The following is a 25,208-nucleotide window of genomic DNA, read 5'->3' as shown; positions in this document are numbered from 1 at the left end:
AACTCATTCCTTATACATTCTTTGTCACTCACCCATGCACCCAAACATACTCATATGCGGGACACGGAGCCCGTCATTTGGGTGCTCCTGCATAAGAAGAGCCACACTGCATGAGGCCAAAGGCCCATCTAGTCCAGCTTGCTGTACCTCACAGGGGTCCACCAGATGCCTCAGGGAGCACACAAGACAACAAGAGACCTGCATCTTGTGTGCCCCACCCCCTCTGCGTGCATGCATGAGAGATTCTCAGTGGCATTGCTCACAGGAAGGAAGCCCAGTTGGTGGTTCAGAGGAGGAAGGGAGAGGTTCCCAAATGAGTCATGCAAGTCACAGCCTTCCACCTACTCCACTAAAAATTGGACTTCCTTCTAGGGCCCTACATTATTGGAGGAACTGCTGCAGAAGAGCAGGCCAAGATAGAGGGCAGCAACCTTCTGTCTTTCCCCCTCCCTCATCTGTAGTTTAGGAAAGTGAGGAATGAAGGCAGGAAGTAAGTCAGCAACTGGAGGGTAAGGAGAATAGGAATGCTAAAGACAAGCATGGTGTTAAAGCTGGGTAATGGTGAGAGTTGGAGGAAGGTATGGTCCTTAAATCTTTACTTGTCCCAAAGCCTTTTTGTGGTGGTGGTGAAGCAATGTTGCAGACCCACTTAGTTCGGAAGGGGCCTCTGGAGGCAGCCGTGGACTTCCCCAGCCCCGTGCCCCAGGGCAAAGATCTGTGATGGTGCTCCCCTGTGGACTGTTGCCACCTCCCACATGCAAATCCCCCCACTCACCTGAAGCTCACGGAGCCTTACGCGACCCACAGCTGTGTCAGGGAAGCCTCTCTGAGGTTATATTATAAAGTGTGCTTATAACATTATAAACTGCACATTATAATGCCGGGAGCCTCAGAGAGGCTTCCGTGGGGTCCTACAGGCTTGCACCCAGGGCATTTGCCCCATAGAACATAATGGGAGGTCTACAACTATCTGTAGGGCATTTTGCTCCAGACTCCCTAAAACCTGGAATGGTCCCTTACAAATGGCCAAAATTATTAAATAATAATCTGAAATAATCAGCTAACTCGAACTGCAGGCCTCTTAGAATTCTTTTGCCTTCAGATAGATTGTAGGAAGAACTGCACATACTACTCTGGATTAAGTTTTTGTTGTTCCATTTATTCAGTCTTGAATAAATGTTTAAGAACAGAAGTAATTTTTCTTTTTTAATGTTAAATGGAACTGAACTGTGTGCCTATACATTTTGTATGGGTTTTACTTAAAAGCATTCGATAAATGTTTAGTTTCATAAATACTTCCTGTTCTTCGAGAAAGAAAATGATTAATTCGTTGTTGTTGTGTGTTTCAGGGTATTTTTCTGCTCCTACTGTTTTCTAAGATAATGCAGCTAAAAGGGAATGGGGTCTTGATATGATAAAATCCTTCTTTTGTTTTCTCTTTACTGGCTATTTTAGAGATAAAAATCTCCAGTGATACTGAAAGAACAATTCCTACCTTTTCACTGACATTATGACCAAGCTACTAATTGCAAGACCAATTATTCTGAGACAACTATTTCTAAACTCACAGCAAGTTCTGATTTGTTTACACTTTTAAGGAGTCAATCAGTGAATGGTGTGAACTGAAAGAGATTCAACAGCTCTTGACAAGATTAGGATATCATCATTCCCATCCTTTTCATCTCATAATAAATGAACATTAGTGACATCTGTTGTGGGTGGAATTCACAGTTCTAAACAGCAACACGGTGACCTGTGAATTATCCAAGATAATCAGGAACTAAAGGTGAAAACAGCCCTCCACATTTAAACTGGGGCAGAGGTAGTTTTAGCACCATGTTGTCTGGAAAACATACATTATTTTTTTCTGATCTAGAGAGAGTTTCAAAAATGAACAAATAAAGTGTTGCAAGTTTCCAGCATAGTGTGGGGAAAGCTGGCTGCAGCCAATGGCTATTGGACAGTATCCATTACAACACCGACTAACTTCGTCTCTAATCCTTAAAGTAGGTTTGCAACTGTTTTTGACTGTATGAATGCATATGTATGAGTAATGTATATGCCCATAGACACACATAAATCAAAGGAGTTTTTTTTTTCTTCTAAAAGAGGTAAAGATCTTGATTTTATAATGTACAGGTATATCCCCAGTATCCATGGATCCAGCATCTGCGGATTGGACTCACAGTGGATGCCATGGATTCCAGGGGAAAGTCACTTCCAGTTTGAGGATCAAGCCAGGAGTGACTTTCTCAGGCCTCCAGCAGGCCTCTGTGGGTCTCATAAGTCCTGCTGGAGGGCTCAGAAAGCTACTTCTGGTTTGCTTGTCAAACTGGAAGTGGCACCAATTTGCGTATCCACAGATTTGTGTATCCGTGGGTGGTGGTGGTGGTCCTGCAATGAATCCCCCATGGATAATGGCAGGAGGTCTGGTCTAGAGGGTAGAGCCTCTGTTTGCCTGAAGATAACATCTGCAGGTCGCCAGTTCGAGGCCACCGGCACCGTGCGACCTTGAAGCAGCTGACAAAGCTGAGCCGAGTTATTCCATCTGCTCTGAGCGTGGGAGGATGGAGGCTAGAATGTGATACCAGATCAGAAAGAAACATCTGAATGTTGTGGTTCTTGAAAGAGAGAACCTTTTTTCAATTGTAAAAATCACTACGGGGATTTAAATAGCCTGCCTATGTAAACCGCCTTGAATAAAGTCTGAAGAGAAATCTGAGGACCAAGAAAAGTGGTATATAAATACCCAGTGCTTTTTTTGTAAATAAAAAGGTGCAGGAACTCATAACTTGTTATTTATTTATTTATTTATTTGAGAGATAAAATATTTTTTATGTGCTTCCTCCCTAAAGATGAATTTACTTCTGAGTAGACATGCATAGGATTGGGCTGTCAATCTCCACATCCCCTTCCCCCTAGCTACTTTTTCTACACAGGGGGAAAAATAATGTACAGGTGCACTTGTAGCGTGTAGTATGTAGTGTGGCACTACTTCGAGGAGAGGAAGCAGTGAATGGATTCCAGAAAATGGCTTACATGAGTTCCATGTAGTAAAATTACTCTAAGCAACTGTGGGAGTAAGAACAAAAAAGGAATTCTTACACGAGAGGGGTCCTTAGGTGCACATAGAAACAGCTACATTTGCAAACAAGCAATTAAATATGGTTTAATTCAGGTATCAGAATACTCTGTGTCATTGGGAAGGTGCTTGGCATGCAATTGTATGTTCTCTGCTGCCCTGAGCAGCTGCTGTGCATTGCTGGAGAGGAGCTGCAAATGCTGGCTGGCGGAGGGCATGCTTGTGGGGGAAGGATGAGGAGGATCTCTGGCAAGGCTGGACAGCATGTTGTACACACACAGAATCCCTTTTCACCTACCCTTAGCATGTGAAAACGGGTGCAGATATATATCTCTGCCAGGATTAAGAGCCCAATCCTAGGTATGTCTACTCTGAAGTAAGTCTCGTTCTAGTCAATGGAGCTTACTCCCAGGAAAGTGCCTAGGATTGCAGCCTAAGAGCCCAATCCTATGCATGTCTACTCAGAAGTCCACTTTAGTGAATGGGGCTTACTGTGGAAAGGATGGCAGCCTCAGGGCCCAATCCTGTGCCTGTCTACTCAGAAGTCAGTCCCATTAGAGGCAGTGGGGCTTCCTCCCAGGAAAGTGTGGACAGGACTGCAGCCTCAGAGCCCCTCCTCTGCCTGTCTACTCAGAAGTCAGTCCCACTAGAGGCAGTGGGGCTTTCTCCCAGGAAAGTGTGGAGAGGACTGCAGCCACAGAGCCCTTCCTCTGCCTGTCTACTCAGGCTGCAAGGCTATGATACTTTCCCGGGAGTAAGCCCCATTGAACACAATGGAACTTACTTCTGAGTAGACATGCTTGGGCTCTCAGGCTGCAAGGCTACGCACCCTTTCCCAGGAGCAAGCCCCATTGAGCACAATGAGACATACTTCTGAGTAGACATGCCTAGGCTCGTGCTGCAGATTGGCACGGGGACTGCACCAGCCAGCTTCCTTCCTCTCCTCCTCCACCAAGCTAGTACCTGGGCATTCCGTGGGTGCCGCAGCCCGTCTCCCTGGCTGGCTGGCTGTCCGTCCTCCTCCTCGGCGTCGGCACGTGTCCCCCGCGCCCTCCACCGGCTTGGAAGCTGCGCTGGGAAGCAGAGCGTGGGGGGGAGGGGACGCGGGCTGGGCTCAGGCAAGAGCTTGGAGATGGGGCAGGAGGGGGTCGTTGTGCGGTCAGGCAGGGGCCAGGCTCCCGCCCACCCTGCACCCCCCAGCACCCACCCCATGAATGCCTCTATTTTGCTCCCCCCCTCCTGGAATGCCTCCAAAGGGGAGGGGCCCCTGAAAAAAGGTGCCGGAACTCCGTCCCCCTGCATTCCATTAGAAAAAAAGCCCTGTAAATACCTGTATTATTATTATTATTATTATTATTATTATTATTATTATTATTATTGAGGTTGCACTGTACAGATGAAAAGCCTAGATGAATTTCAATGAAACAAGACTTAGCTAGCATTCAACTTTCTCTCTCTCTCTCTCTCTGTGGGTTCAAGCTGTGGGCATAGAGTTACATATGTTTTCACCATGTGTTCAAGAAATTCCTTGCTCATGAAATCACTCCCCCTCTTTTTGGTTGAGGTTGTCCACTTTTTTCAATGTTCAGAAACATTCCACATTTCTTAAATGAGTTCTGCATGTTGAACATTCTCCAGAATTAAAGAGAATAGATGACCATGGCCTGCCCAGATCTTTGTGTGCACACCAAACTCCTTTGTGTATGCCATCAAGTTAGAGCCTGCCCTTCTCCGTTAGGGTAATTTCTTACAACTGCCAAACAGCATTTTATTAAACATTTAGTTTTTAAAATGTCATTCCCAATCAAATTATTATTAGAATGAAAAGGGGCCATGCATATGATCGTTTATATTAGGCCTGCAATTTAACTTCAAGTGTATATAGAATTTTAATAGGCATTAATTAACATATAACCTTGATGACAAGGCATAAAGGGGAATTGTAGAGTGCAGCCGCCTCAGGCAACCTTGTCAACAGATAATACAAGATTTTCAAGACTATTTACCTGTTAATCAATAATATATAAGGCATTTCCATAGCAACCACCATAGCGTCTCAGCAGCACTTATGTAACCTTTGGGACATACACAATTTTTCAGAGTAGCAATTATGCTATCTAAAGTGGCTTCAAACAGTCTTTTACACTTCAGCTCGAAACTCAAAAGGCATTAGTATAAAAAATGCAAGCTGTATCTCGTAGGACACTGAGCACTTCTGCAAAGTAAAGAATGACCTTTTTTCCCATGACCTCCATTCCTGCATGAAGCCTATTGATTGCTTTGCTTCCTAACAAAAAAGAAAAGAAAATCCTCTGGTCCCTACACACAATTCTGGAGATTTTCTTATCAGTACAGAAGATAAGTACCTCATAGCAAAGCCAGCATCAGGAGCTGGCATGGTTGGGCAATTGCCAAGGGCCCATGTCCCAGAAGGACCTACTGCCATTCTCTGTGACCATGTCTGTGCCCACAGTCTTTCTGTGGTGCTGCTCGAGTGAATCTCTTGATTAAGAGGTTCACTTCCTTGTTGCCTGCTCTCTTCTGTCCCATCCACCAAGGGAAGCCCCACTATGAACAATGAATGAGGGCCCAACCGAGTTAGAAGGGAGTCATGGACATCAAGTAGCCAAGGACTCCCTGAAACCTAGAGCTGCCCTTCAAGAAAGTAAGGTCTGAGGGTAACTTTTGAAGCGACAGGTCTACCTGTCACAGCAGAAGTCACAGAAGAAGTGTTGATGACTCTGTTGCAAACTGTGTCATAATAATACGCATCCATAATTGAGAGATTTGGCCTCATAATCACCGTTTTGCCCCACAAAATTAGCCTATGAGCCTTCCATATTGGGCAGACTAAGGGTCGATTGGGTAGTTGGATGCTGACTTTTGCATGATGGAATCCCCGCTAGTGTGTCAATGTACCTTGACCTGTGAAACAGAATGGTTGTGAATATTTCTTAATCTCAATTTCTTTAAATGAAATCTGTCCACCTCTCATTTCATTGTAGGTCAGTATGCCCACATTTCAAAGATCTGGCATTTGAATTGGAAAAAAAAAATGACAATTTTCAGGATTTATATACATGATCTATATTTTTAGATTTTGAGCCCTTTTGGGACAGGGAGCCTGTAGTTTAATATAGCAGTATAGCAGTGTAGAGGCACTGGGCTTTGGAGCTTTTTGCTGATCCATGACAACAATTTGGGCGTGGGCACACACACATCCCTCTTTCTTCTCATCCTCTCTCTTTTCATCTGAAGCACACTTCTGTATGTTTCTTTGCTCTTGGGAAGCTGGAAGCTTGGGGCCCAGTAAAGGGAAAACACAGAGATGAGACATCATTTGTTTGGGCCAATACATGTTCAAGAGACACTATATTTTATTGTATACTTTGAATTTTCAAACACTAAATGCAGAGGGCTTCACTCCCCATGAAAGGCACGTGGGAGTCAGAAAACCACGCCCCAGGCCCATGGTCTATTATAGACAGCTGCCAGACCCAGAATGGAAGGGCCCCGCACCGAAAAGTAACCTGGGCATCGCTTTTGTTTTGTTAATGAAAGACAATAAAAGCTAAGGGGGCTGGCTCAGTAAAAGCAGCTGCATTTCGCCCCTGGGATCTCAAATTGACACTCTGGCTCTGTCTTTCTGACACTCTGACACTCTGTCTTTCTTGGTGTCAATTGATTCATTGCTTCAGGAGCCATTATTGGATTTTCACTGTAAACCACTTTGTGAACTTTTGTTGTTGAAAAGTGTTATATAAATATTCTTAACAACAACATTTTTTATTTTAATTAGGATCAAAGGCATCCTTGGGGGCACTTGTTAGGCTACCTACAGCAACAGCAGCTGTAGACAAGAAATACCTGAGCAGCTAAGGGCTCAACCCTAACCAACTTTCCAGAACAAAGGTAATGCAGCCCCAATGTAAGGGAACAAACATTCCGTTACCTTGAGTTGGCCTCCATGACTGCTACCCAGCTGCAGGAAGCAGCACATGCCCCATTGGCACAGCAAAGCCAGTGTGGGAAAGTTGGTTAGGATTTGGGTCTAAAGGCTTCATTATGTGCAATGGAAGAAAACAGGACCCACTTTCTTCTCTTGGGATTTGCAAAGGCAGCTTGGGAAATATAGCTGACAGTTAACCAAATAGTGGTACATGTTGTGCTGAAACAGACTGAGCCTTTGGCTTTCATTGCAATAGGAACAAATACTAGACATTGTGATCTGGTAACCAATGACTTTTTCCCCCCATCCAAGCTGGGCATCTCCATCTGTAAGGATGCAATGCCAGTAGAGTAAGCCAAGTAGAAATTATTTTGCTTGCATTGGGTGTTATGACATTTACAGCCTGGTCCTCTGCATGTTTGCTCCAACGTCAGATCCACTGAGTTCAAATGAATTAAGTCCCTAGTCACTGTACATAGAACTGCACCTTTATTCAGTTATTGTGACATCATGGTTTACACTGGAGGTCTCCAAACTTTTCAGTACAAGGGCCACATCATATATTTTAAACATTTTCACAGGCCAAAAGAAATCAGTTTTATAAATGAATGAATGAATGAAATTTAAATGAATGAATAAGCTTGGATCTTTTTTGTAATCAGCATGCTATTATTCAGAACAAAAGATAACTGTGACAACTACAAAGAAACAATGCTGTGCTTAAACTGAGAAATGATATATAATGAGTAAAAATGTCAAACATTAGCAAATCCTCTGACAAAAAAATAAGTTTCTGCAGGCTGAATAAAACGTTGCAGCGGACTGAATGTGGCCCCCGGGCCATAGTTTGGAGAACCCTGGTGTATACACACACAGTCCACTGCCACACCTTGTAGAAGGCAGTCCCTTGCAGAAATTATCTGCAGATTCATAATGTATTGTTCATTGTCTTTTTCATCTCAACATTTATGAGGTGGATACAGTACAGGAGTGAACTATCCCTGGAAATGGCTTTGTGCAAGACAGAAATTGAAGAGGATCCTTTGAGATCCCAGAATCTGTGTATCCTTACCCAACCACCTTAACTGAGAGGGCTTGTGAGATCTCTGATTCAAGCTGCCTTCTGCTTTATTCTCCTCCTACACTGATGAATGATGTGCTTTTTCCACCCTCAACATTATGACTAATGTGTGATGGACAGAAGAGCACTTTGAGGCAACAGTCAAAGTCTTCTCTCATGTACTGTATTGTACATGAAGTGGTTCCTGCACAATTTCAGCAATAATTTTGCTTTGGTTAAAGAAGAAACACTAGCACTACCAGTGCTAGTACACAAAAAACTAAGATAATGCAATTGGCACCGCCCCCCCAGATCCACAGATCCACATGTGTCGGTAGATACTCAATCTGCAGATATACAGGCCCACCTGCATGTTTTGTGTGTGTGTGTTTTATTCATTCAGTCATGTCCAACTCTTGGCAACTTTACGGCTGACAGCTCTCCATGCTACCCTGTCAAGTACAGCTTCTTTAAATTGCTGGACGTTCATCTGGATTATGAAATGGAATACTGGGCTAAAAGGAATAAGATGAAGTTCAACATGGACAAATGTAAAGTTCTGCACTTAGGCAAAAATAATCAAAGATGTAGGTATAAAATGGGAGATACCTGGCTTGGCAGCACAACATGTGAGCAGAATCTTGGAGTTGTAGTGGATCACATGATGAACATGAGTCAGCAAGTGATGTGACAGCAAAGAAAGTGAATGCAATTTTAGCCTGCATTAGTAGAACTACAGCTTCCAAGTTGTGAGAAATTGTGGCTCCACTTTACTTTGCATTGGTTAGACCTCACCTGGAGTACTGTGTCCAGTTCTGGGCACCTCAATTTAAGAGATGCAGAAAAACTGGAACGGGTTCAGAGGAGAGCAAGGAGGAAGATCAGAGGCCTGGAGGACAAGCCCTACGAAGAAAGGTTGAGGGAACTTGGTATGTTAAGCCTGGAAAAGAGAAGGCTGCGAGGGGATATGATAGCGCTCTTCAAATACCTGAAGGGATGTCATATCGAAGAAGGGACAAATTTGTTCTCAACTGCCTCTGAAAGTTGAACTAGAACCAACGTATACAAACAGCAAGAGGAGAGATTCCAATGGGATATCAGGAAAAAAATTCCTGATGGTAAGGGCGGTTTGGCAGTGGAACAGACTGTTGAGGGGGTGGTGGTGACCTTCAAGCTAATCTTGAAGATGCTCTAGGAGGATTTGGAGATTCTCTAGGAGGATTTCCTACTACAGGTAGGGGTTGGACTAGATGATTTATTAGGCTCCTTCCAACTCTATGATTTTATGATTCTATTATCTTTGCATCTGTGTCGGGGTTCTCCTCCTCCCACAGGTCCCCAACTTACCGAGGGAGAAGGCTTCTGAGCCAGAGGATCAGGGAGGAAGCCCATGGAACATGGGGCCACCTCCCCATATGCTGCCTGGGCACTCCTGTGGGTGGCAAAGCGCAGCAGAGGAACACTGCACGCTGAACCCCCTGCTTCTCCCTCCACCTAAGAGGAGGGAGGGGGGAGACAGGACGCAGGCCATTTGGCTGCTGGGCAGCCGCCCCTCCCCTGCCTCAGGGGAAAAGGGGAGCACTCCCTCACCCAGCCAGCCGGGACCTGCCTTGCTGGGCAGGGCACCTGGCTACAACATCGGAGGCCCACAGCTGGACCTCCTGATGTCATCTGCAGAGCTACAGGACCCAGGGCAGCAGGGCCAGCCCACCCCTTAAAGGCAGAGACCAGAGCAGAGGCAGCAGCCTTCCCAGCCCTCTCAGGAACAACCCTGGCAGCTCCAGGTGAGAGGAGGTGGGAGGGAAACAGAGAGAGGAAGGAGAGGAGTTGTGGTAATCCCAGGGGAGGGCAGGCTCATAGACACGCCCTTTTGTACCATCCCTGTGAGAGAAGGGGAGGGGCCAAAGGGGAGGGGTCTGCCCTACATAAACCTGGAGGCCAGGGATAAGGCAGTTGGGAGTCAGAAGAGCAGGCAGGAGGATCTGCTGCTAGCAGCCCCTGCTCTTGACTGGCAAATGCTGCCAACCCAAAGAAGGGGAACTGGGTGACACAACCCCCCTTTCTGGTAAAGTAGTCTGAGGCCTCCACAAGGGGGCCCCCCCTTGGAAAGGCCGGGCAGGCCCTCCCCTCACCCCACAGGGAGGCCTCACAATCTGTTTTAATGGTATCAGATCAGTGCATTCTTTACCTGCCCCTTCTTCTTGTTCCACTTACAATTCTTAACATCATTGACTTCTCTAGTGAATTCACACACATGACATGTTTTATGTATGTTGTGGTATTGATCTTAAAATAAAAAAATATTTTATTGCATTTTTACATGGATTAAAAAAAACTAATCTGTATAAAACTGTGCTCCTCAAAGGACAGTATTGTTCCCCCTATGGCCTGTGCCCTAGGCAGCTGCCTAGTTGTTCTAATGATAGCACTGACCCTGCTCACAGCTGAGCCCATCTTTCCTCAGTTGTGGCAGCATAGCACATTTTCAGCTAGGGAGCCTTGTCAAGGGGCAAGGAAGAAAACAAGTGAAGAGCACTCTCTGCAATCTTGGGCTTTTGTCATAGTGGAAGCCATGTTGGTCCCTTTTCCTGCATTGCCTGTCAGTTGACTTCCTGACAGACTTCCCGACTCTGTCAGAATTCCAGGAGAATCTTGTAGAAAAGAGTGTGGGAGCTTTCCTCGGAAGCTTAGCCCCTCTGAGGGAAGGAAACTAACTGGTGCCCCCATTTCATATGCTTCCTCACTGACCAAATCAATCACTATGCACAGTATATCAGCCAGCACTCAATACATGCCTTTGCTTCCCTCCACCATATCATTCCTGACACTTGTAGCCTGTGTAACAAGCATCTTCAGCCTGATGGCTGAATGTTAGGATATTCAAAGATGCCTCTGGGAGCCCAACAACCAGCTCAAGGGCACAGTGGAAGTCAGCTAGTTGACCAGCATTTGCAGATGGAAAATCCTATCTGAATTTCATGACATTTTAAACAATAGCTGAAGAAACATTGTTAGGTTAAGAAGCTATTATCTAAGTCATAATTCAGGCAGTCACAATAGGGATTTTCTTAGTCCATTGTTTTCTCTTCTAGAATTCCTTTCTCTTTATGTTAGTTAGATGAATTCTTCTTCTGTGCATTTGCAGCTGGTAAATAGCTGAAGAAGTGAATGTATCCGGAGAGCCTTAGAAACAATGAACAGCCCATCTTACCCAAACATCAGTTTTGTTCTCTGTGGGCAGACTGCTGTTATTGTTCTTCCGAATACAAAACCTGATTGGTGCATGTTACATTCATAGCATTCTGCGCTGATATCAAAATAAAATTTACAACACCAATAAAGGCACAATCTAACGCACTGCGTGCGTGCTTTTGAGCAGCAAAGAGACTAACATAATCCCACCCATTCCAATTTCAGAACTAAATTAATCATCTCTACTCTTTTAACATTCGTTGCCCATTCATCTTTCAAAACCTGAATTTTCAGGGTATTGTACTGTATCTCTTTTACAACAGCTGGTTGGCATTCTCAGAAGGTGGAAAAATTGTGACGCAAGGTCACATGTGACATTAGGAAGGAGGAAACAATTGTGGCACTTATTTAAAGCTAAGGTTTGAATGAGGATGACAAACTAGTCAATGGCCATTATGACTGAATTTGTTTTCACTATGATCATGCAAATGGTCTAGAGGTGAATAAAGATCATTGGGATAACTCCACATCAAATGTGACATCATTGTAGGAGAACTAGGAGGCTGCCTTATCTTGAGACTGTCTGTCAATCTAGCTCAGCATTGGCTACAAAGAACTGTTCTCCAGTTTTTCAAATAGAGGATCTTTCCCAGCCCCACCTGGAAATGCTAGGAAGTGAACCTGCAGATCTTCTGTAGGCCCTAACCTACAGCCGCTCCCCCATAGGCAAGAAAGTTATGGGCAAGACTTCTGTAATTATAATGTCTGAGTGCTCTAGTATGGAATGCTAGTGTCTGAAAACAAAAGCCTCAGAATCAGACTATATAGTATGTTAAGCATGGGTTTGATCCTTTCATGCTTGGTGTTTTTTTTCTGATTAGTATATCACCGCCATCCAAAGAATGGCAACAAGAAGTAGGGCCTTTTCTGTTGTGGCTCCTCATCTCTGGAATGAACTTCCAGAAGACCTGAGGACAGCTCCTTCTCTAAATGGTTTTGAGCAGGGTTTAAAAACACATTTATTTCACTTGGTGTTTGAGGAATGATGATTCCTTTGGTGGCCTTTAATTATTGTTTATAGGTTTTATCATTTTGTGCTGGAATCATCATTATTTTGTTTTACTGTTAATAAGTTTTTTTTTATTCTGCTCCTTTGTATCATTAGTACCTTGCTTTAGTCATTGTATTTTTATGACTTGCTTTTAATTATTTTTAATGGTTTTCTTATGCTGTATATGGCTTTGAGCTTATGGAAAAGTGGAATAGATATCTTGTAAATAAATAAATATTTCTTAGTATCCCTGGACAGCTAAAGCCTAGAGGTCCTACTGCAGTACCAGTGCAAGCCTTCCCCACACTTCCTGGCTGCTAACATTACAAATATTGCAGTCAGTTTGCTTTTATCTTAGGTGAAAGAATAGTCCAATTGTCTCTTCTCTCTCTCTTAAGGGCAGGTGGAGGATTTATAACTCACCAAACCAATTAAAACCAGAATTGTTCTTATCAAGTAACTCCAGATCTTCATAGTAGATATCTGAAGTATAAAACAGGCCAACTCTGGGTTTGTTTTTCTGGTAACATTTCTAGTTTTCAGGGTTTTTCTGGTAACATTAAATATATGTTTCTAAGATTGCCAAAGCAACCAAGATCATGGACAGACTAATTTTTTTGGGTGCTTATACTAAAAACTACTCTTGGACCCCTTCAGTCCCAAGTGTCTGCTTTATGCTATTCACAAAAGGTTTTAAATTATGAATAACCACTAAATCACCATAATCCCTCTCACATTATAGAATGTAGCAGCTCCCCAAGAGGACTGCAATCTGCCATGTCAACAGCCTTTAGATTAAGGCCCTTAATCTGATTAAAGGTAGACTAACAGTGCAATGACATGATGGAATACTAGTCTATCCTATTAATTAGCCTTGGATTAGGGGATCTTTTCTCTCATAAAGGCTGTTAAAATTGGAAGTGAAAATAAGAAAGAATAACGTCTTACAATGCATTATGTTAAACCACACAAAGTCTGTGAAGGCACTCTGCCATATTACAGGAAGGTTAAAATCATAACTGAACTAAAGCTGTGTTTTAAAAGGCATTCATGCAATATCAGTTATGACTGAATATTCTAGGGAAGAGGAAGGGCCGATAAAGGAAAACAACATCATACTAAGCCTGCTACAATCTGGGGAGGGACAGAAAGTGGATGGATGGAGATTTGCACTGTGGTCCATGTTCTGATGCTCTGATAAATTGAAAGTATTTCGTTTGTGTCTGTAACTAGTTCCATTTAAAACTGGGTGGCTTCAGAAAGTTCATCCATTCAGGAAATATTGCACATCTCACCATGGGAATTATCTATGTTGAGGAAGTGAGATTTATTTCATTGTCAGCATGTAAAACATCTTGCCTTCCTCAGAAATGAAGTAACAATGTAAATTTACATCACTCTTAGCCTGGACCTCTCTGATTCAATCTGATTTTTTTTTCTTGTCTACACTAAGGATTTACTACCTCACTTTTGATCTTGATGCCCATATTTATCTTCTCTACACCTACAAATGAGTGTAGGACTGAAATTAAAAAAGAGTTAGCAACTTGTCAGTAATACAGTCACACACCACTTAACAGGGATCGGGACCACAATATCTGTCATCAAGCAGCGCTGTCACCAAGTGGCATAATCTCTGTCATCAAGCAGCGATTTCTGACATGTGCTGCATCCTACAGTTGGGGAGGGCACTCACGGAAGCCTCCTCAAAGTGAGGGAATGTTTGTTTCCTTACATAGAAGCTGCCTGGCCCTTATGCCAGTGCTGGAAAGTGGGTTAGGATTATGCCCATAGTGCATATTACAGGTATAACCTAATTATCCACAGATTTTTTACCTGCGGTTTTATTTCAAAGAAATGAGAAGGGCCCTTTAAATTAAAGGGAAAAAAGTTATTTAACAATAGCCTCGTTAATGCAAGAGAGGGCAGTTAGCTGACAATCCCTCAATCATTCTCTCTCCAGGCACTTAGAACAGCTTCACTCCAAGGCAAGCAACCCCTCTTTTACCCCAAGCACGAAAAAAAGATAATCACTTAACGTTCCTTCCCAACACTTAGCTCTGGGTGAAGGGAAGAGTTGCTGGCTTGGAGTGAAGCCTTTCTAAGCACCTGGAGGGAGAATGATTGAGGGATTGTCTGCCTAATGACTCTGTCTTACATCACAAAGGTCAGCAACGCCATTTTTAAATCACCTGGCAAAGGGACTAGTTTTTTAAATGGATGCTTTAATGTGATTTTTGCCACCCACATGAGTTCTGGGAATGAAACCCTTGCAAATAACCAGACTCAACCTGTAGTACTAAGAATATTTATATACCTCCCTTCAACAAAAAGTAGTTCATATCGTGGGTGTTATAGTACCTGTTGAATTATTGTTATCCACATGAATTTCTAATTGAACACTCTCAGAAGGATATTTAACTGTGGTGTATCCTGAACTGAGAAGTTCCAGCTCATTGACAGTGACCTAATTAAGTGCTTAAGTGAAATAGGTAACCCCAAGGAGGCCTGTACAGAATGAGAAAAGAGAAGCTTGCAATCTATCCAGAGCTCTACTGCAGTGTTTTGCAAACGGTGGGTCAGGACCCATTAGGTGGATCACAAGCCAATTTCAGGTGGGTCCCCATTCATTTCAATATTTTATTTTTAATATGGTAGACTTGACGCTACCCTGGGATGTGACTGCATTCGGGAAAATTACAGATCTGTATTTTTAACAGGCTATTGTGTATATGCTTTGTGTATATACTTTTAACAATGATAGTACTGTAGATACTTGCCTATAAGGTGAAAAATTTCTTCCCAGAAAGACAATCTCAATCATTGCCCAGCCTTATCTCTAGGGCAGGCAAGGAGGCAATGAACTGTGTGTGTGTGGGGGGGAGGCAGTCATTTGAAACAGCTGAGTCCATCTCCTCTTACCTTCTTGTTTTCCCCTTCTTACCGTATATAAACTTCAAGCACTCTGTTGGAAAGCCCAACTTGCTAACCCCTTCCCATTGCCCCACTAATGAAGCTGGACAGGGTGGGGGAAGGGGGGGAGTGATCTTTTTAAAAAAATAGAAGAGAAAGAGGCAGCCTGCAGAAGGCTGTACCTTTGTTTCTCAAGCCATTGAAAGGGTTAAGTCCATCTCCTCTTTCCTTCTTGTTTCTGCCCCCTCCCCCCTTATAGAATCCAAACTTTAAACTCTGTTGCAAAGCTGAGGCTTGCTAACCCCTCTCCCCATCATCATTCACCACTGATGAAGTTGTACGGGGTTGGGGAGGGAGGAAGAGTTAACTTTTATAAAAGGAAAAGTTTGTATGTGTGTGTGTGTGTGTGAGCGAGCGAGAGCACTTAAAACAGTTAAGGCTACTATCCTATCCTAACTTTCATGGGAGTAAGTCCCATTGACTATTAAGGGACTTCCTTCTGAGTAGGTGTCAGGCCTTTGGCATCCCAGGCCCTGAATTGTTATAAGCCAGGATGTGGCAGGAGGGGCCTTGATGTCCAGGCCTGGTATGAAATGTAAATTAAAGGGACAGTAGCTGCACTGTCTATGTTGCTGATTAGCAATCAGCTGCACCTGTTACAGGTGGGAGTCATGTGACTTGGGGAGAGATGTGTGCAGAGTCATGTAAGCTATGGTGAAGTGGTGCAATGCACCGCTGGACAGCCAATTGGAGTGGGTCACAAGACTGTCTTGTGACTATGAGGTAGCCCTACTCTGATTGGCTGGCCTTGTTATATATGGGGTGAGCACAGGCACCAAAGTGTGGGTGGTGTGGTGTCTGTGTGCTGGTTTGTGTACTGATTTTGGACTGCCTTCTCGTGACTGTGACCTGCTGTATCCCTGACCTCTGGACCGTATGCCTGACTACTCCTCTGCCTGCTCCTTTTACCAGTACCTGCTTCTGCAACAAACAAGCCTGTGTCTGCTTCTTTGGCTCTGTTTGGGATTGCCTGCTTCTTGTGCTGTCTTCCTATGCTCCCGTGCCACTTTGCTATTGGGAAAGCAAGGGCTATCCTCCCCTGCTGACTTGACAGTAGGCCTGCCTAGGATTGGGCTCCCAGTCTATTCTCTCTTCTTGTTTTCCTCTCCACTTCCCCTCCTTACTGTATACACACACACTTCAAGCTCTCCCTTGCAAAGCTTTTTGTAAAGCTTGCTAACCTCATTTCCCCCTATCCTCACCAATGAAGTTGGACTGCAGGGGAAAAGCCCCTGCATTTGTATGGGGGGGGGACATCAGTGAAAGAGAGAGAAAAGCAATCTCCCTGTGTGTGTGTCCTTTTCACTGGAAGAGTCCTGGAGACCTTGCAAAGATGAAAAACACATGAAAAGCATAGAGTAGAATTATTCTGCAGCAACAGGTATTTTAGCCAGAGACCTTTGCTGTATGGTGGCAGGAGCTCTGAAGCACTTGCAACTGCTACTTACTTATGTGGTAAGCTTTTAGGAGAGCATGCTTGCTTCTGCAGTATCCCCAGGCAATCGGGCATTTCTGCAGCAAAGATTAGCTACCTCTGAGATCCCATTGCAATGTTCTGTGCCCATGCAGGAGCCACTGAAACCCTCCTGGGGGAGAAGTAAGGGATTAATTGCCATCCCTGAGGTCCCCCCCACTTGGGGTTGTGTGTTAATAATCTTATTGGCTTGCTTTACTGTACTCCATACTTTGGCTTTTCACTAGTTGTGTTCTTGCAGCCTTGCTAGTTGCCCTGTTTATTATAATATGGATATTTTAAATTAAATTCTTGTATATGTGTTCCTAGAGGCTTTTGATGCTACATTAACCACCGGGGGGGGGGGGTTTATCTTATGCTTGAGAAATTATCTCTGAGTATTTTCTTGATCCTTACTAGTAATACATTAAATTTTGAAAGGGTCAGGAGAGAGAATAATTCCTTTAGGTGAAACAGGTGCTTTGATGGCTGCTAATTCTTGCCTTATTTCCAGTGGTCTTCCTTCACCTCAGCCTCTTTCAATAGTCAAAAGTGGAGATAAATTGTGAGGTCAGAGCATGCTGAATTTCATAGCAAGAGACTGACAGTTTATTAATGCTTCTTAATAATATATTTGAATTAATTGTAGAATATATTATTTAATTTTACTTTATTGTATGGGACGTGCCAAAAATTTATGGGCCTTGGGTGCCAAATGACCTTCGCATGCCACTGAGTCAGACACCCCCTAAGTTTTACCCCCCCTAAGTTAACTTATCCGAGGGTCATAGAAAATTCCATGATTTATGGCTCAAAACCTGCCCTTAACTTATCTGTGAGGTCAACTTATACTTGAGTGTCTGCGGTGAATGGGGCTTGCTCCTGAGTAAGTGTGGGTAGGATTGCAGCCTAGGATTGTTAAAAATTTTCCTGTTTGATGATGTCACTTCTGGTCATGCCATCATTTCTGGTGGTTCCTGACAGATTCTCAATGTACAATGTGGGTCCTGTTGCTAAAAGTTTGAGTACCACTGCTCTATTGTATCTGATAGCAAGTGTGGGTATTGTTAACTGCCCATTTGAGATGGTTGCTGTTAAGAAGTGAACATTGATGAATCATTCCTGATTCAGGTGCCGCTGTAGAAATGAATCTGACGTATTGGTATTTCCTGCTTCAGTAAACCCAATTCTGAAAACAAGGAAGATGCCACTGAAGCAATACTGGCCTCCAGGCTTCCTGATAACTCGAAATCAGTGCATAATTTGTCATGGAAGGACACGTGTTGGCACATTGCATGATGTTCTTTTTTAAGTGGCAAAAATGAAAACAGCACATTTACAGGGGGCACGTATTTATCACTGGAAAGAGAGGAGCTTGTCTGAAAGGAGATGCATTTTCTTTTCACTCAATATACAAAGAATTATGGAATAGAAGAGCTAGAAATAACACTTGAATGTGAATTGTTGCAGGAAATCTGCTGCATTTAAGACTAAGGGCCAATTCACACATTATACAGAGACAAAGTCCCTGCAAAATTATATATATGACAGTCAAATATTATAAGCTTTTCTCTGCCATAGTATGCAGCTTTGCCAGAACAAGCTCCTCTGCATGTTGTGGTGGGGGAGGCTGACTGGGAAGCTTGGAAGAGGTAAAGAAAAACCCCTCTGTAAATCACTTCCTTACCCCTCTGTAAGCCACTCAATAGCCAGTGGGTCTCTCTGTGAGACCCATATTGTGAGAAGCTCCAGAAGGATCTCTCCAGACTGGCAGAATGGGCAGCAAAATGGCAGATGCGCTTCAATGTCAGTAAGTGTAAAGTCATGCACATTGGGGCAAAAAATCAAAACTTTAGATATAGGCTGATGGGTTCTGAGCTGTCTGTGACAGATCAGGAGAGAGATCTTGGGGTGGTGGTGGACAGGTCGATGAAAGTGTCGACCCAATGTGCGGCGGCAGTGAAAAAGGCCAATGCTATGCTTGTGATCATTAGAAAAGGTATTGAGAACAAAACAGCTAATATTATAATGCCGTTGTACAAATCAATGGTAAGGCCACACCTGGAGTATTGTGTCCAGTTCTGGTCGCCGCATCTCAAAAAAGACATAGTGGAAATGGAAAAGGTTCAAAAGAGAGCGACTAAGATGATTACAGGGCTGGGGCACCTTCCTTATGAGGAAAGGCTACGGCGTTTGGGCCTCTTCAGCCCAGAAAAGAGACGCCTGAGGGGGGACATGATTGAGACATACAAAATTATGCAGGGGATGGACAGAGTGGATACAGAGATGCTCTTTACACTCTCACATAACACCAAAACCAGGGGACATCCACTAAAATTGAGTGTTGGGAGAGTTAGGGCAGACAAAAGAAAATATTTCTTTACTCAGTGTGTGGTTGGTCTGTGGAACTCCTTGCCACAGGATGTGGTAATGGCATCTGGCCTGGACACCTTTAAAAGAGGATTGGACAAGTTTCTGGAGGAAAAATCCATTACGGAGTACAAGCCATGATGTGTATGCGCAACCTCCTGATTTTAGAAATGGGTTATGTCAGAATGCCAGATGCAAGGGAGGGCACCAGAATGTTATCTGGTGTGCTCCCTGGGGCATTTGGTGGGCCGCTGTGAGATACAGGAAGCTGTACTAGATGGGCCCATGGCCTGATCCAGTGGGGCTGTTCTTATGTGCTCTGAACCTACAGCAGCTCTTTAGCTGGCACAAGGCCGAGGTGACATAGGGGACATTACGAGTTGTTCTGGAGGGTATGACATTCAGCACACATCACTCACACGGGCATCACACCCTCCTCACATGGCCCTGCCGTCCCCTGTTCCACCTTGTTCCTCCCACCCCACTCCACTCCACTCTACCCACCTCCCTACCAATGTTGGTGGGGGGGGGGCTCCTCTTCACTGCCATCATGTGTGTGGAGTCCTCTCCACTGTCTGAAGTCATGGCCCTGGAATGTACAGCAATGTGTGCTTCTAGATCTGTGGTTGTTGTTGTTGTGCTCGCGCGCACTCTCTCTCTCTCTCTCTCTCTCTTCCCTGGGAGTAAGCCTTACCTAACATAAAGCTTAGGATGCAGTCATGCATGGGATTGCACTGTAGTTCGGTTTTTGGAACAGTAAAATTTTACTCACATAATCTCACCTTAACCACTTATTCCTGGCCCCTCCATGAACGTATAAAGTTATCCCTCTCAGTTACCTTTTCAACTCCTGAAACACAACCTTAATACACCTACCAAATACAGACATGGAAATAAATAAATAAAAGCAGGACACAGAAATACCATAACTAGTTTTTAGACCTTTCCAGAAAACTCAACTATTTCTAACTTTTGGCCCTATTTATTTTTAGAGGTGCACTCAAACATATTTGCATTTTCACATTTTGCATCTAATATGTCTAGGCCCCCCCTACTCCCCAAATGGAAACAAAGTGTGTGTGTGGGGGGGGGAGCACCAAAACAGGCAGAAAAAGGAAACTATGCCCCGAACAGGTACTCAGAGCATCTTAATCCCCGAACTAAGGAGAGGAAGCCAATGTGTTTGCATATTTTGAGGACCGTGGGTGTCTAATGTCAGCTAAAAATATCTCAATCAATCTAAAAACTACTGTGACTTTAGCCCCAGATTGCTAGCGTGCCTTCCATAAGTCCTGTTTGTCCTTTCGCTAAAGCACAAGAGGCTCATATTTTCAACTCAGAAGCTTTCCGGCTTCAGCTCAGCTAGTGACCCAAGAGGGTCAGTTAGAAATTTACATGTTCATCCTCAAACTGCTGCTGAGAACTGAAGAGAGAAAAGTCGGATGACTGCCATGTCTCCAATACACAGTAGTCAGTAAATCTTTTCCCCTTAATTGGAAACAGCCCAGCTACTTTTAAAATCAGGACCCATATTCAGAGCCTGACATAATGATCTTCCATGTGGAAGAGAGGACAGGCAAAGATTTAAAATGCTATAAAATTCTCCTTGGTTTGATTTTCTGCTGATATGTCTCTCTCTCTCTCCTTGAAGTACTCCCTATGCTCTGCTTGAAATATTCATTGCTGTAATGATTTCTTAGGGCACTACTACTGTACATAAATATTAGTTCTTCCTAACAGTCAACAGAAACAATTTCAGGATAACATTTAAGAAATACACATTAACTTAAATGTTCGCCAAAATGTTTGTAGCTTTATTCCCCCCCCGCCCCATATTTGGTGCTTGTAGACATTTCCATATGTGGTACCATCTGCCTTTCTGATACCCTTTATAAGAAAAAAAGTCTCTTCTTGTCTGTAATAAGGAAGAGCTTCACTAGTTTATCCACTAACATTTCAGTTTTATCCATAATTTTCCTGCTGTGTGTTCTTTATTTGCAATGCTGCTCTCTCCAACTAGCTGCAAAATATAAAGGATTATACCTGGAAATGTGCAATTTCATGGCAATTAGGAAATTCTATCTGTTATTTAAAGGACACAATTTCCCATAAGGTTTGCATGCAAAAGTGACAGGAAGTAATTCTTTCATCTTGGCTTCAATATCACTTTTGACACCCTGTAACATTTAGTAAGCACTTGAGAGTCTGCTGCATCAGGAGAAGAGGCATAGGGTTTCTTTCTGTTAACAGCACAGAAAGATGGATGAGAGTGTGATGTTCAATCTTCTGGAAGCCTTGAACTACAAAAGGATGAATGATCTTGTAAGTGAGGTGGTAGATCACACTTCAGAGGCTCATGGTTCATTTCTTCACTTTGCTTCCGAGTCCCTGCATGTTATGGGCAGAGTTAATTCTCCCATGTCTCATTTGCCCACTGGCAAAACTTCAAGGTAATATTTCCTTTCTGTCCCAGCAATCCCTTTGTGTATGTTGTCTATACAGATGGTTGAGTTCTTGAAACGGAGACAATAACGTGCTCCATTTGGTGGTATGGGGGTTGAGCAAAAGATAATTTTTAAAATAAACTCTAATAGTGAGTCATAAACATCTATGCAATGGGCAGCCCAATCTAAACTGCCACTTGAGCCGGCACAGGCCTCCTCACAGGCTTGGGTTTTACATGGGATGAGGGGAAAAAATATCTCCTTACCCTGAGGTGACCTCCTACAGCTTTCCAACCTCTGTAAGATATAGCACAGGCCACTGAGGCCTAGCTGTACTGCTGAAGGCTAGGATTAAGCTTATAGGAACAATCCTCCTGGATCAGGTCAAAGCTCATTTAGTCCGGCATCCAACAGGGGCCATATGGGAACATCCAGAAAGTCATAATTTTTTGCTCCCATGCAACTGGCGTTCAGAAGCAATATTGTGTCTGAGCCTGAAGGCAGCATATCGTCATCATGACTGTAGCCGTTGTTAGACTTGTCTTCCAAATCAGTATGAAGCCCTGTATCCTTGAACCCCTGACTTCAAGTATACTAGTTCACACATTAGTCTGCAGCCATGGCATAGGACAGTACAAACTGCAGGTAGAGATGGCCATTAACCAAGTATCTTGCTTCTCTGTATGGACAACTCCTTGGCCAGTGAATCATCTTTAATATCTAGCCAAGCATGAAGGAGAATTTTACTACACATCCACACAAAATCAGAAGTAGCCAAGGAATGGTAAAACTCTTCTCACTGCTTGACAGAACATTATGGATCACCAGCTCCCCAAGTACTCATGTGTACATGATACTGCTGGGGTTATTTAACACTTGGCAAACGGGTGATACACGAGGGCTTTGCTGAGGCCATTTGTATTCACTCTGTGAGGCAATGTATTTTATCCAGACTGGAGAAAGCAGAGAAAGTTACGAAAAGCAGCAATCCTCACCCTCTGAAGCTGGTGGAGACTATAAAAGTGAACTGTTTTTTTTACTTCACTAGCAGCAGTAATGCTTGCGATTTCTTTTTCTTTTTTTAAAGGAGCAAACACATGATCATTAGATGCCGTCTTTAACTGAGATCTAGCTCTGTATTCTCAACCCTTCCTGGTATTGGCTCTCTGGGATTTCAGACTATTTTCTAGCCATACCTGAAGGAGGCAGGAAATGAGCCTTTTGTGCGTGAACATGTGAGTATAAGAGGCAACTATGCTGTGTTCTCCCCATTTTGAGTATTAGCATATACATCTGTTAATTTCGCTAGCACAGGTCTGAGTAGACCCATCTAGGCCCCAGAGGCGTACCTCTGGGTAAGGGAAGAAATGTTCCCTTGCCCAAAAGAAACCTGAGTCTGGCCTGCTCCACAGGATGCAACACAAGAATTTTTGGCATAGTTAACATGGCAGGGGAAGAATATGATTGGGCCATAATTCTTAATGGAATCAGGCCAGTGAAGACAGTTTCTTGCTTCTAAAGATGTGGAAATATTTTCATCTAATAAGCTAATATGGAGTTAGGAACAAGTCACTGATTTTATCTTGTGGACTTTTTGAACTCTGCATATTCATGTGATTCACCTAATACTATCCTCTTGAACTCCTGGTTCCAATATATATGAACCTTTTTGGGGTCACTAGCAGTTTAGGGTACCATTTTGTGCATGTCGCAAGTGAACATTAGACCACAAAACATGTCACAATAAATTTGCTTGTAATGAATCCTAGTCCAAAAATGCTCCAGCTGACCCAGAGAAGTGGGGGGTGATAAAACGTAACCTTCAATCTCCTGCAACTTCACCCTGCTTTTATTTCTCAGTTGTAAGGATGTCAATTGCTCTGTGGTTTTACACTTGTACTTTGGGGGGGGGGGTGAAGTACAGTGTATACTCTGATAGTATTGGGGTTACTTTTTATCCCAGTCACATTGACTGCACTCACCTACTTGCAATGTCATTTTCAAAAGGTACAACGATGTATGTTAACGCATTATTCATTATTGCTGGTCTACTCTTATATTGCCAAAGGGAATTTCTTAATAAAGCTTTGTTGTTTTTACTTTGCAGCTGGTGTCATGCTCAAGGCAATCCACCCAGCCTTTGATGTACATTCAGCCCCCACCCCAGATCAAATGTGAAGTACATTGAAAAGTAAGGTAGAAGTTTTATTTGGGGAAGGGTTAAGATACCAGCCATGGAATATTGCCTGAGGATGCCGGCTGCAATTCAGCTGACTGTAAACTAACATCCAGTCCCACATATATAAAGTACATAACTCCTGTCAACTTATTAGCAGGTACACTCTGAAGCGGGTCTTAACCTTTACTGCCACCTGCCAATATTGACCCAACACCACATAGTGTGCCCTCCTCAGATGCAAACAAAATCAGAGGTCTTTTCTTCATCACCTGCCAATAAAACTTCAGAAAGTAGCAGCCAATAACAGTGATGCTTCAGTCCTGTCAGTTCCACAAATTCTTTGCTTTTTGTTCAATGTCAAACTTAAGAGTCAAATTTCTCATCTCACACAGCGAAGCATAGAAAACAGTTTCTCAGCAGATTCAGACAGTGGGCAGCTAAAAAGCTCACACTTCTTTCATAGGCTCAATTCCAGAAGGATTAAACCTGTTATTAAAACTGCTACCTTTCATACTTGGGAAGTAAAATCAGCAGTATTCACTATGAACGATTATAAAGGAGCCATTATTCTGGCATTGACAATGCACTGTATTAATTCAGTGTTTACTGCCCTGTCCTATAAAACCTCATGCCTTTATCAATCATGACGACTAGTTCTTTCGTAAATATTCTGCAGCCACTTTTACATCTGTTTCTTTATTTTCAATGTTTGTAATGTTTGCAGAATTATAATTGTTGTACTTATTAGTTGCCTTTCTACGATGAATTATTCAGTGCAACTTATGCAACATAAAATGAAGATAAAACGTCCATAGTAAAAGGCAATCAAGCAAAAGAGAGGAAAGAAATTGGCGTAAAAGCCCAAATAAGAGAGTAGTAAAAAGCAGCACAAGGACACTGTGAAATCCACAATCACAAAACTTGAAGTAGCAGTTGAATCATCATGCTGCTACATCCTCCAAATTAGCATTAAAAAGTTGGGTCAGATTAATTCTGAACATAACTTTTGCCAATGTGTATAAAAGGGTCAATTTATATTTCTGTTCCTACTTCATAACACTTTTCAAAATGATTGTTTAATTGTTTCAAAATGATTGTTTCAAAATGATTGTTTAATTACATATAGTATTACTGAATGCCCAAAGTTTAGTGAATGTGGACAGAGAGGCTTGTAAATTGAACACTAAGTGAGGGGAGGTGCCAGTTTGTTCTCACCCTTTCCTGAAGAAGCCTTTCCTGGACTCCCATCATATTGGAACATTCATGGCCAGTCTCAAACCTCCTGGTTTTGGGCAAGGTGTTTAAATCAGTTGTATCATCCCAATAAGAAGGGTTCTTGAACAAAACAGATTATCTGGACTCTGGCTTGGAATGGAAACAGCACTAATCACTCTTGCAAATGATGTACACTGGGGAGCAGACAGAGTGAGTGCAACCCTGTTGTCTCTGTTAGAC

General features: G+C 43.2%; 1 long non-coding RNA gene across 1 annotated transcript in view; it reads left to right on the top strand.

The window, feature by feature from the left end:
* Positions 1-23,760, top strand: part of LOC136644541 (uncharacterized) — a 72,843-nt gene extending 49,083 nt beyond the window's left edge. Inside the window, exon 3 of the long non-coding RNA XR_010794100.1 lies at positions 23,682-23,760. This is a non-coding gene — a long non-coding RNA (uncharacterized lncRNA). The remainder of the gene's footprint in view (positions 1-23,681) is intronic.
* Positions 23,761-25,208: the final 1,448 nt, after the last annotated feature.

Source organism: Tiliqua scincoides, chromosome 3, assembly GCF_035046505.1.
Source record: "Tiliqua scincoides isolate rTilSci1 chromosome 3, rTilSci1.hap2, whole genome shotgun sequence".
NCBI lineage: Eukaryota > Metazoa > Chordata > Lepidosauria > Squamata > Scincidae > Tiliqua > Tiliqua scincoides.
This window is presented reverse-complemented; position numbering and strand designations above follow the sequence as displayed.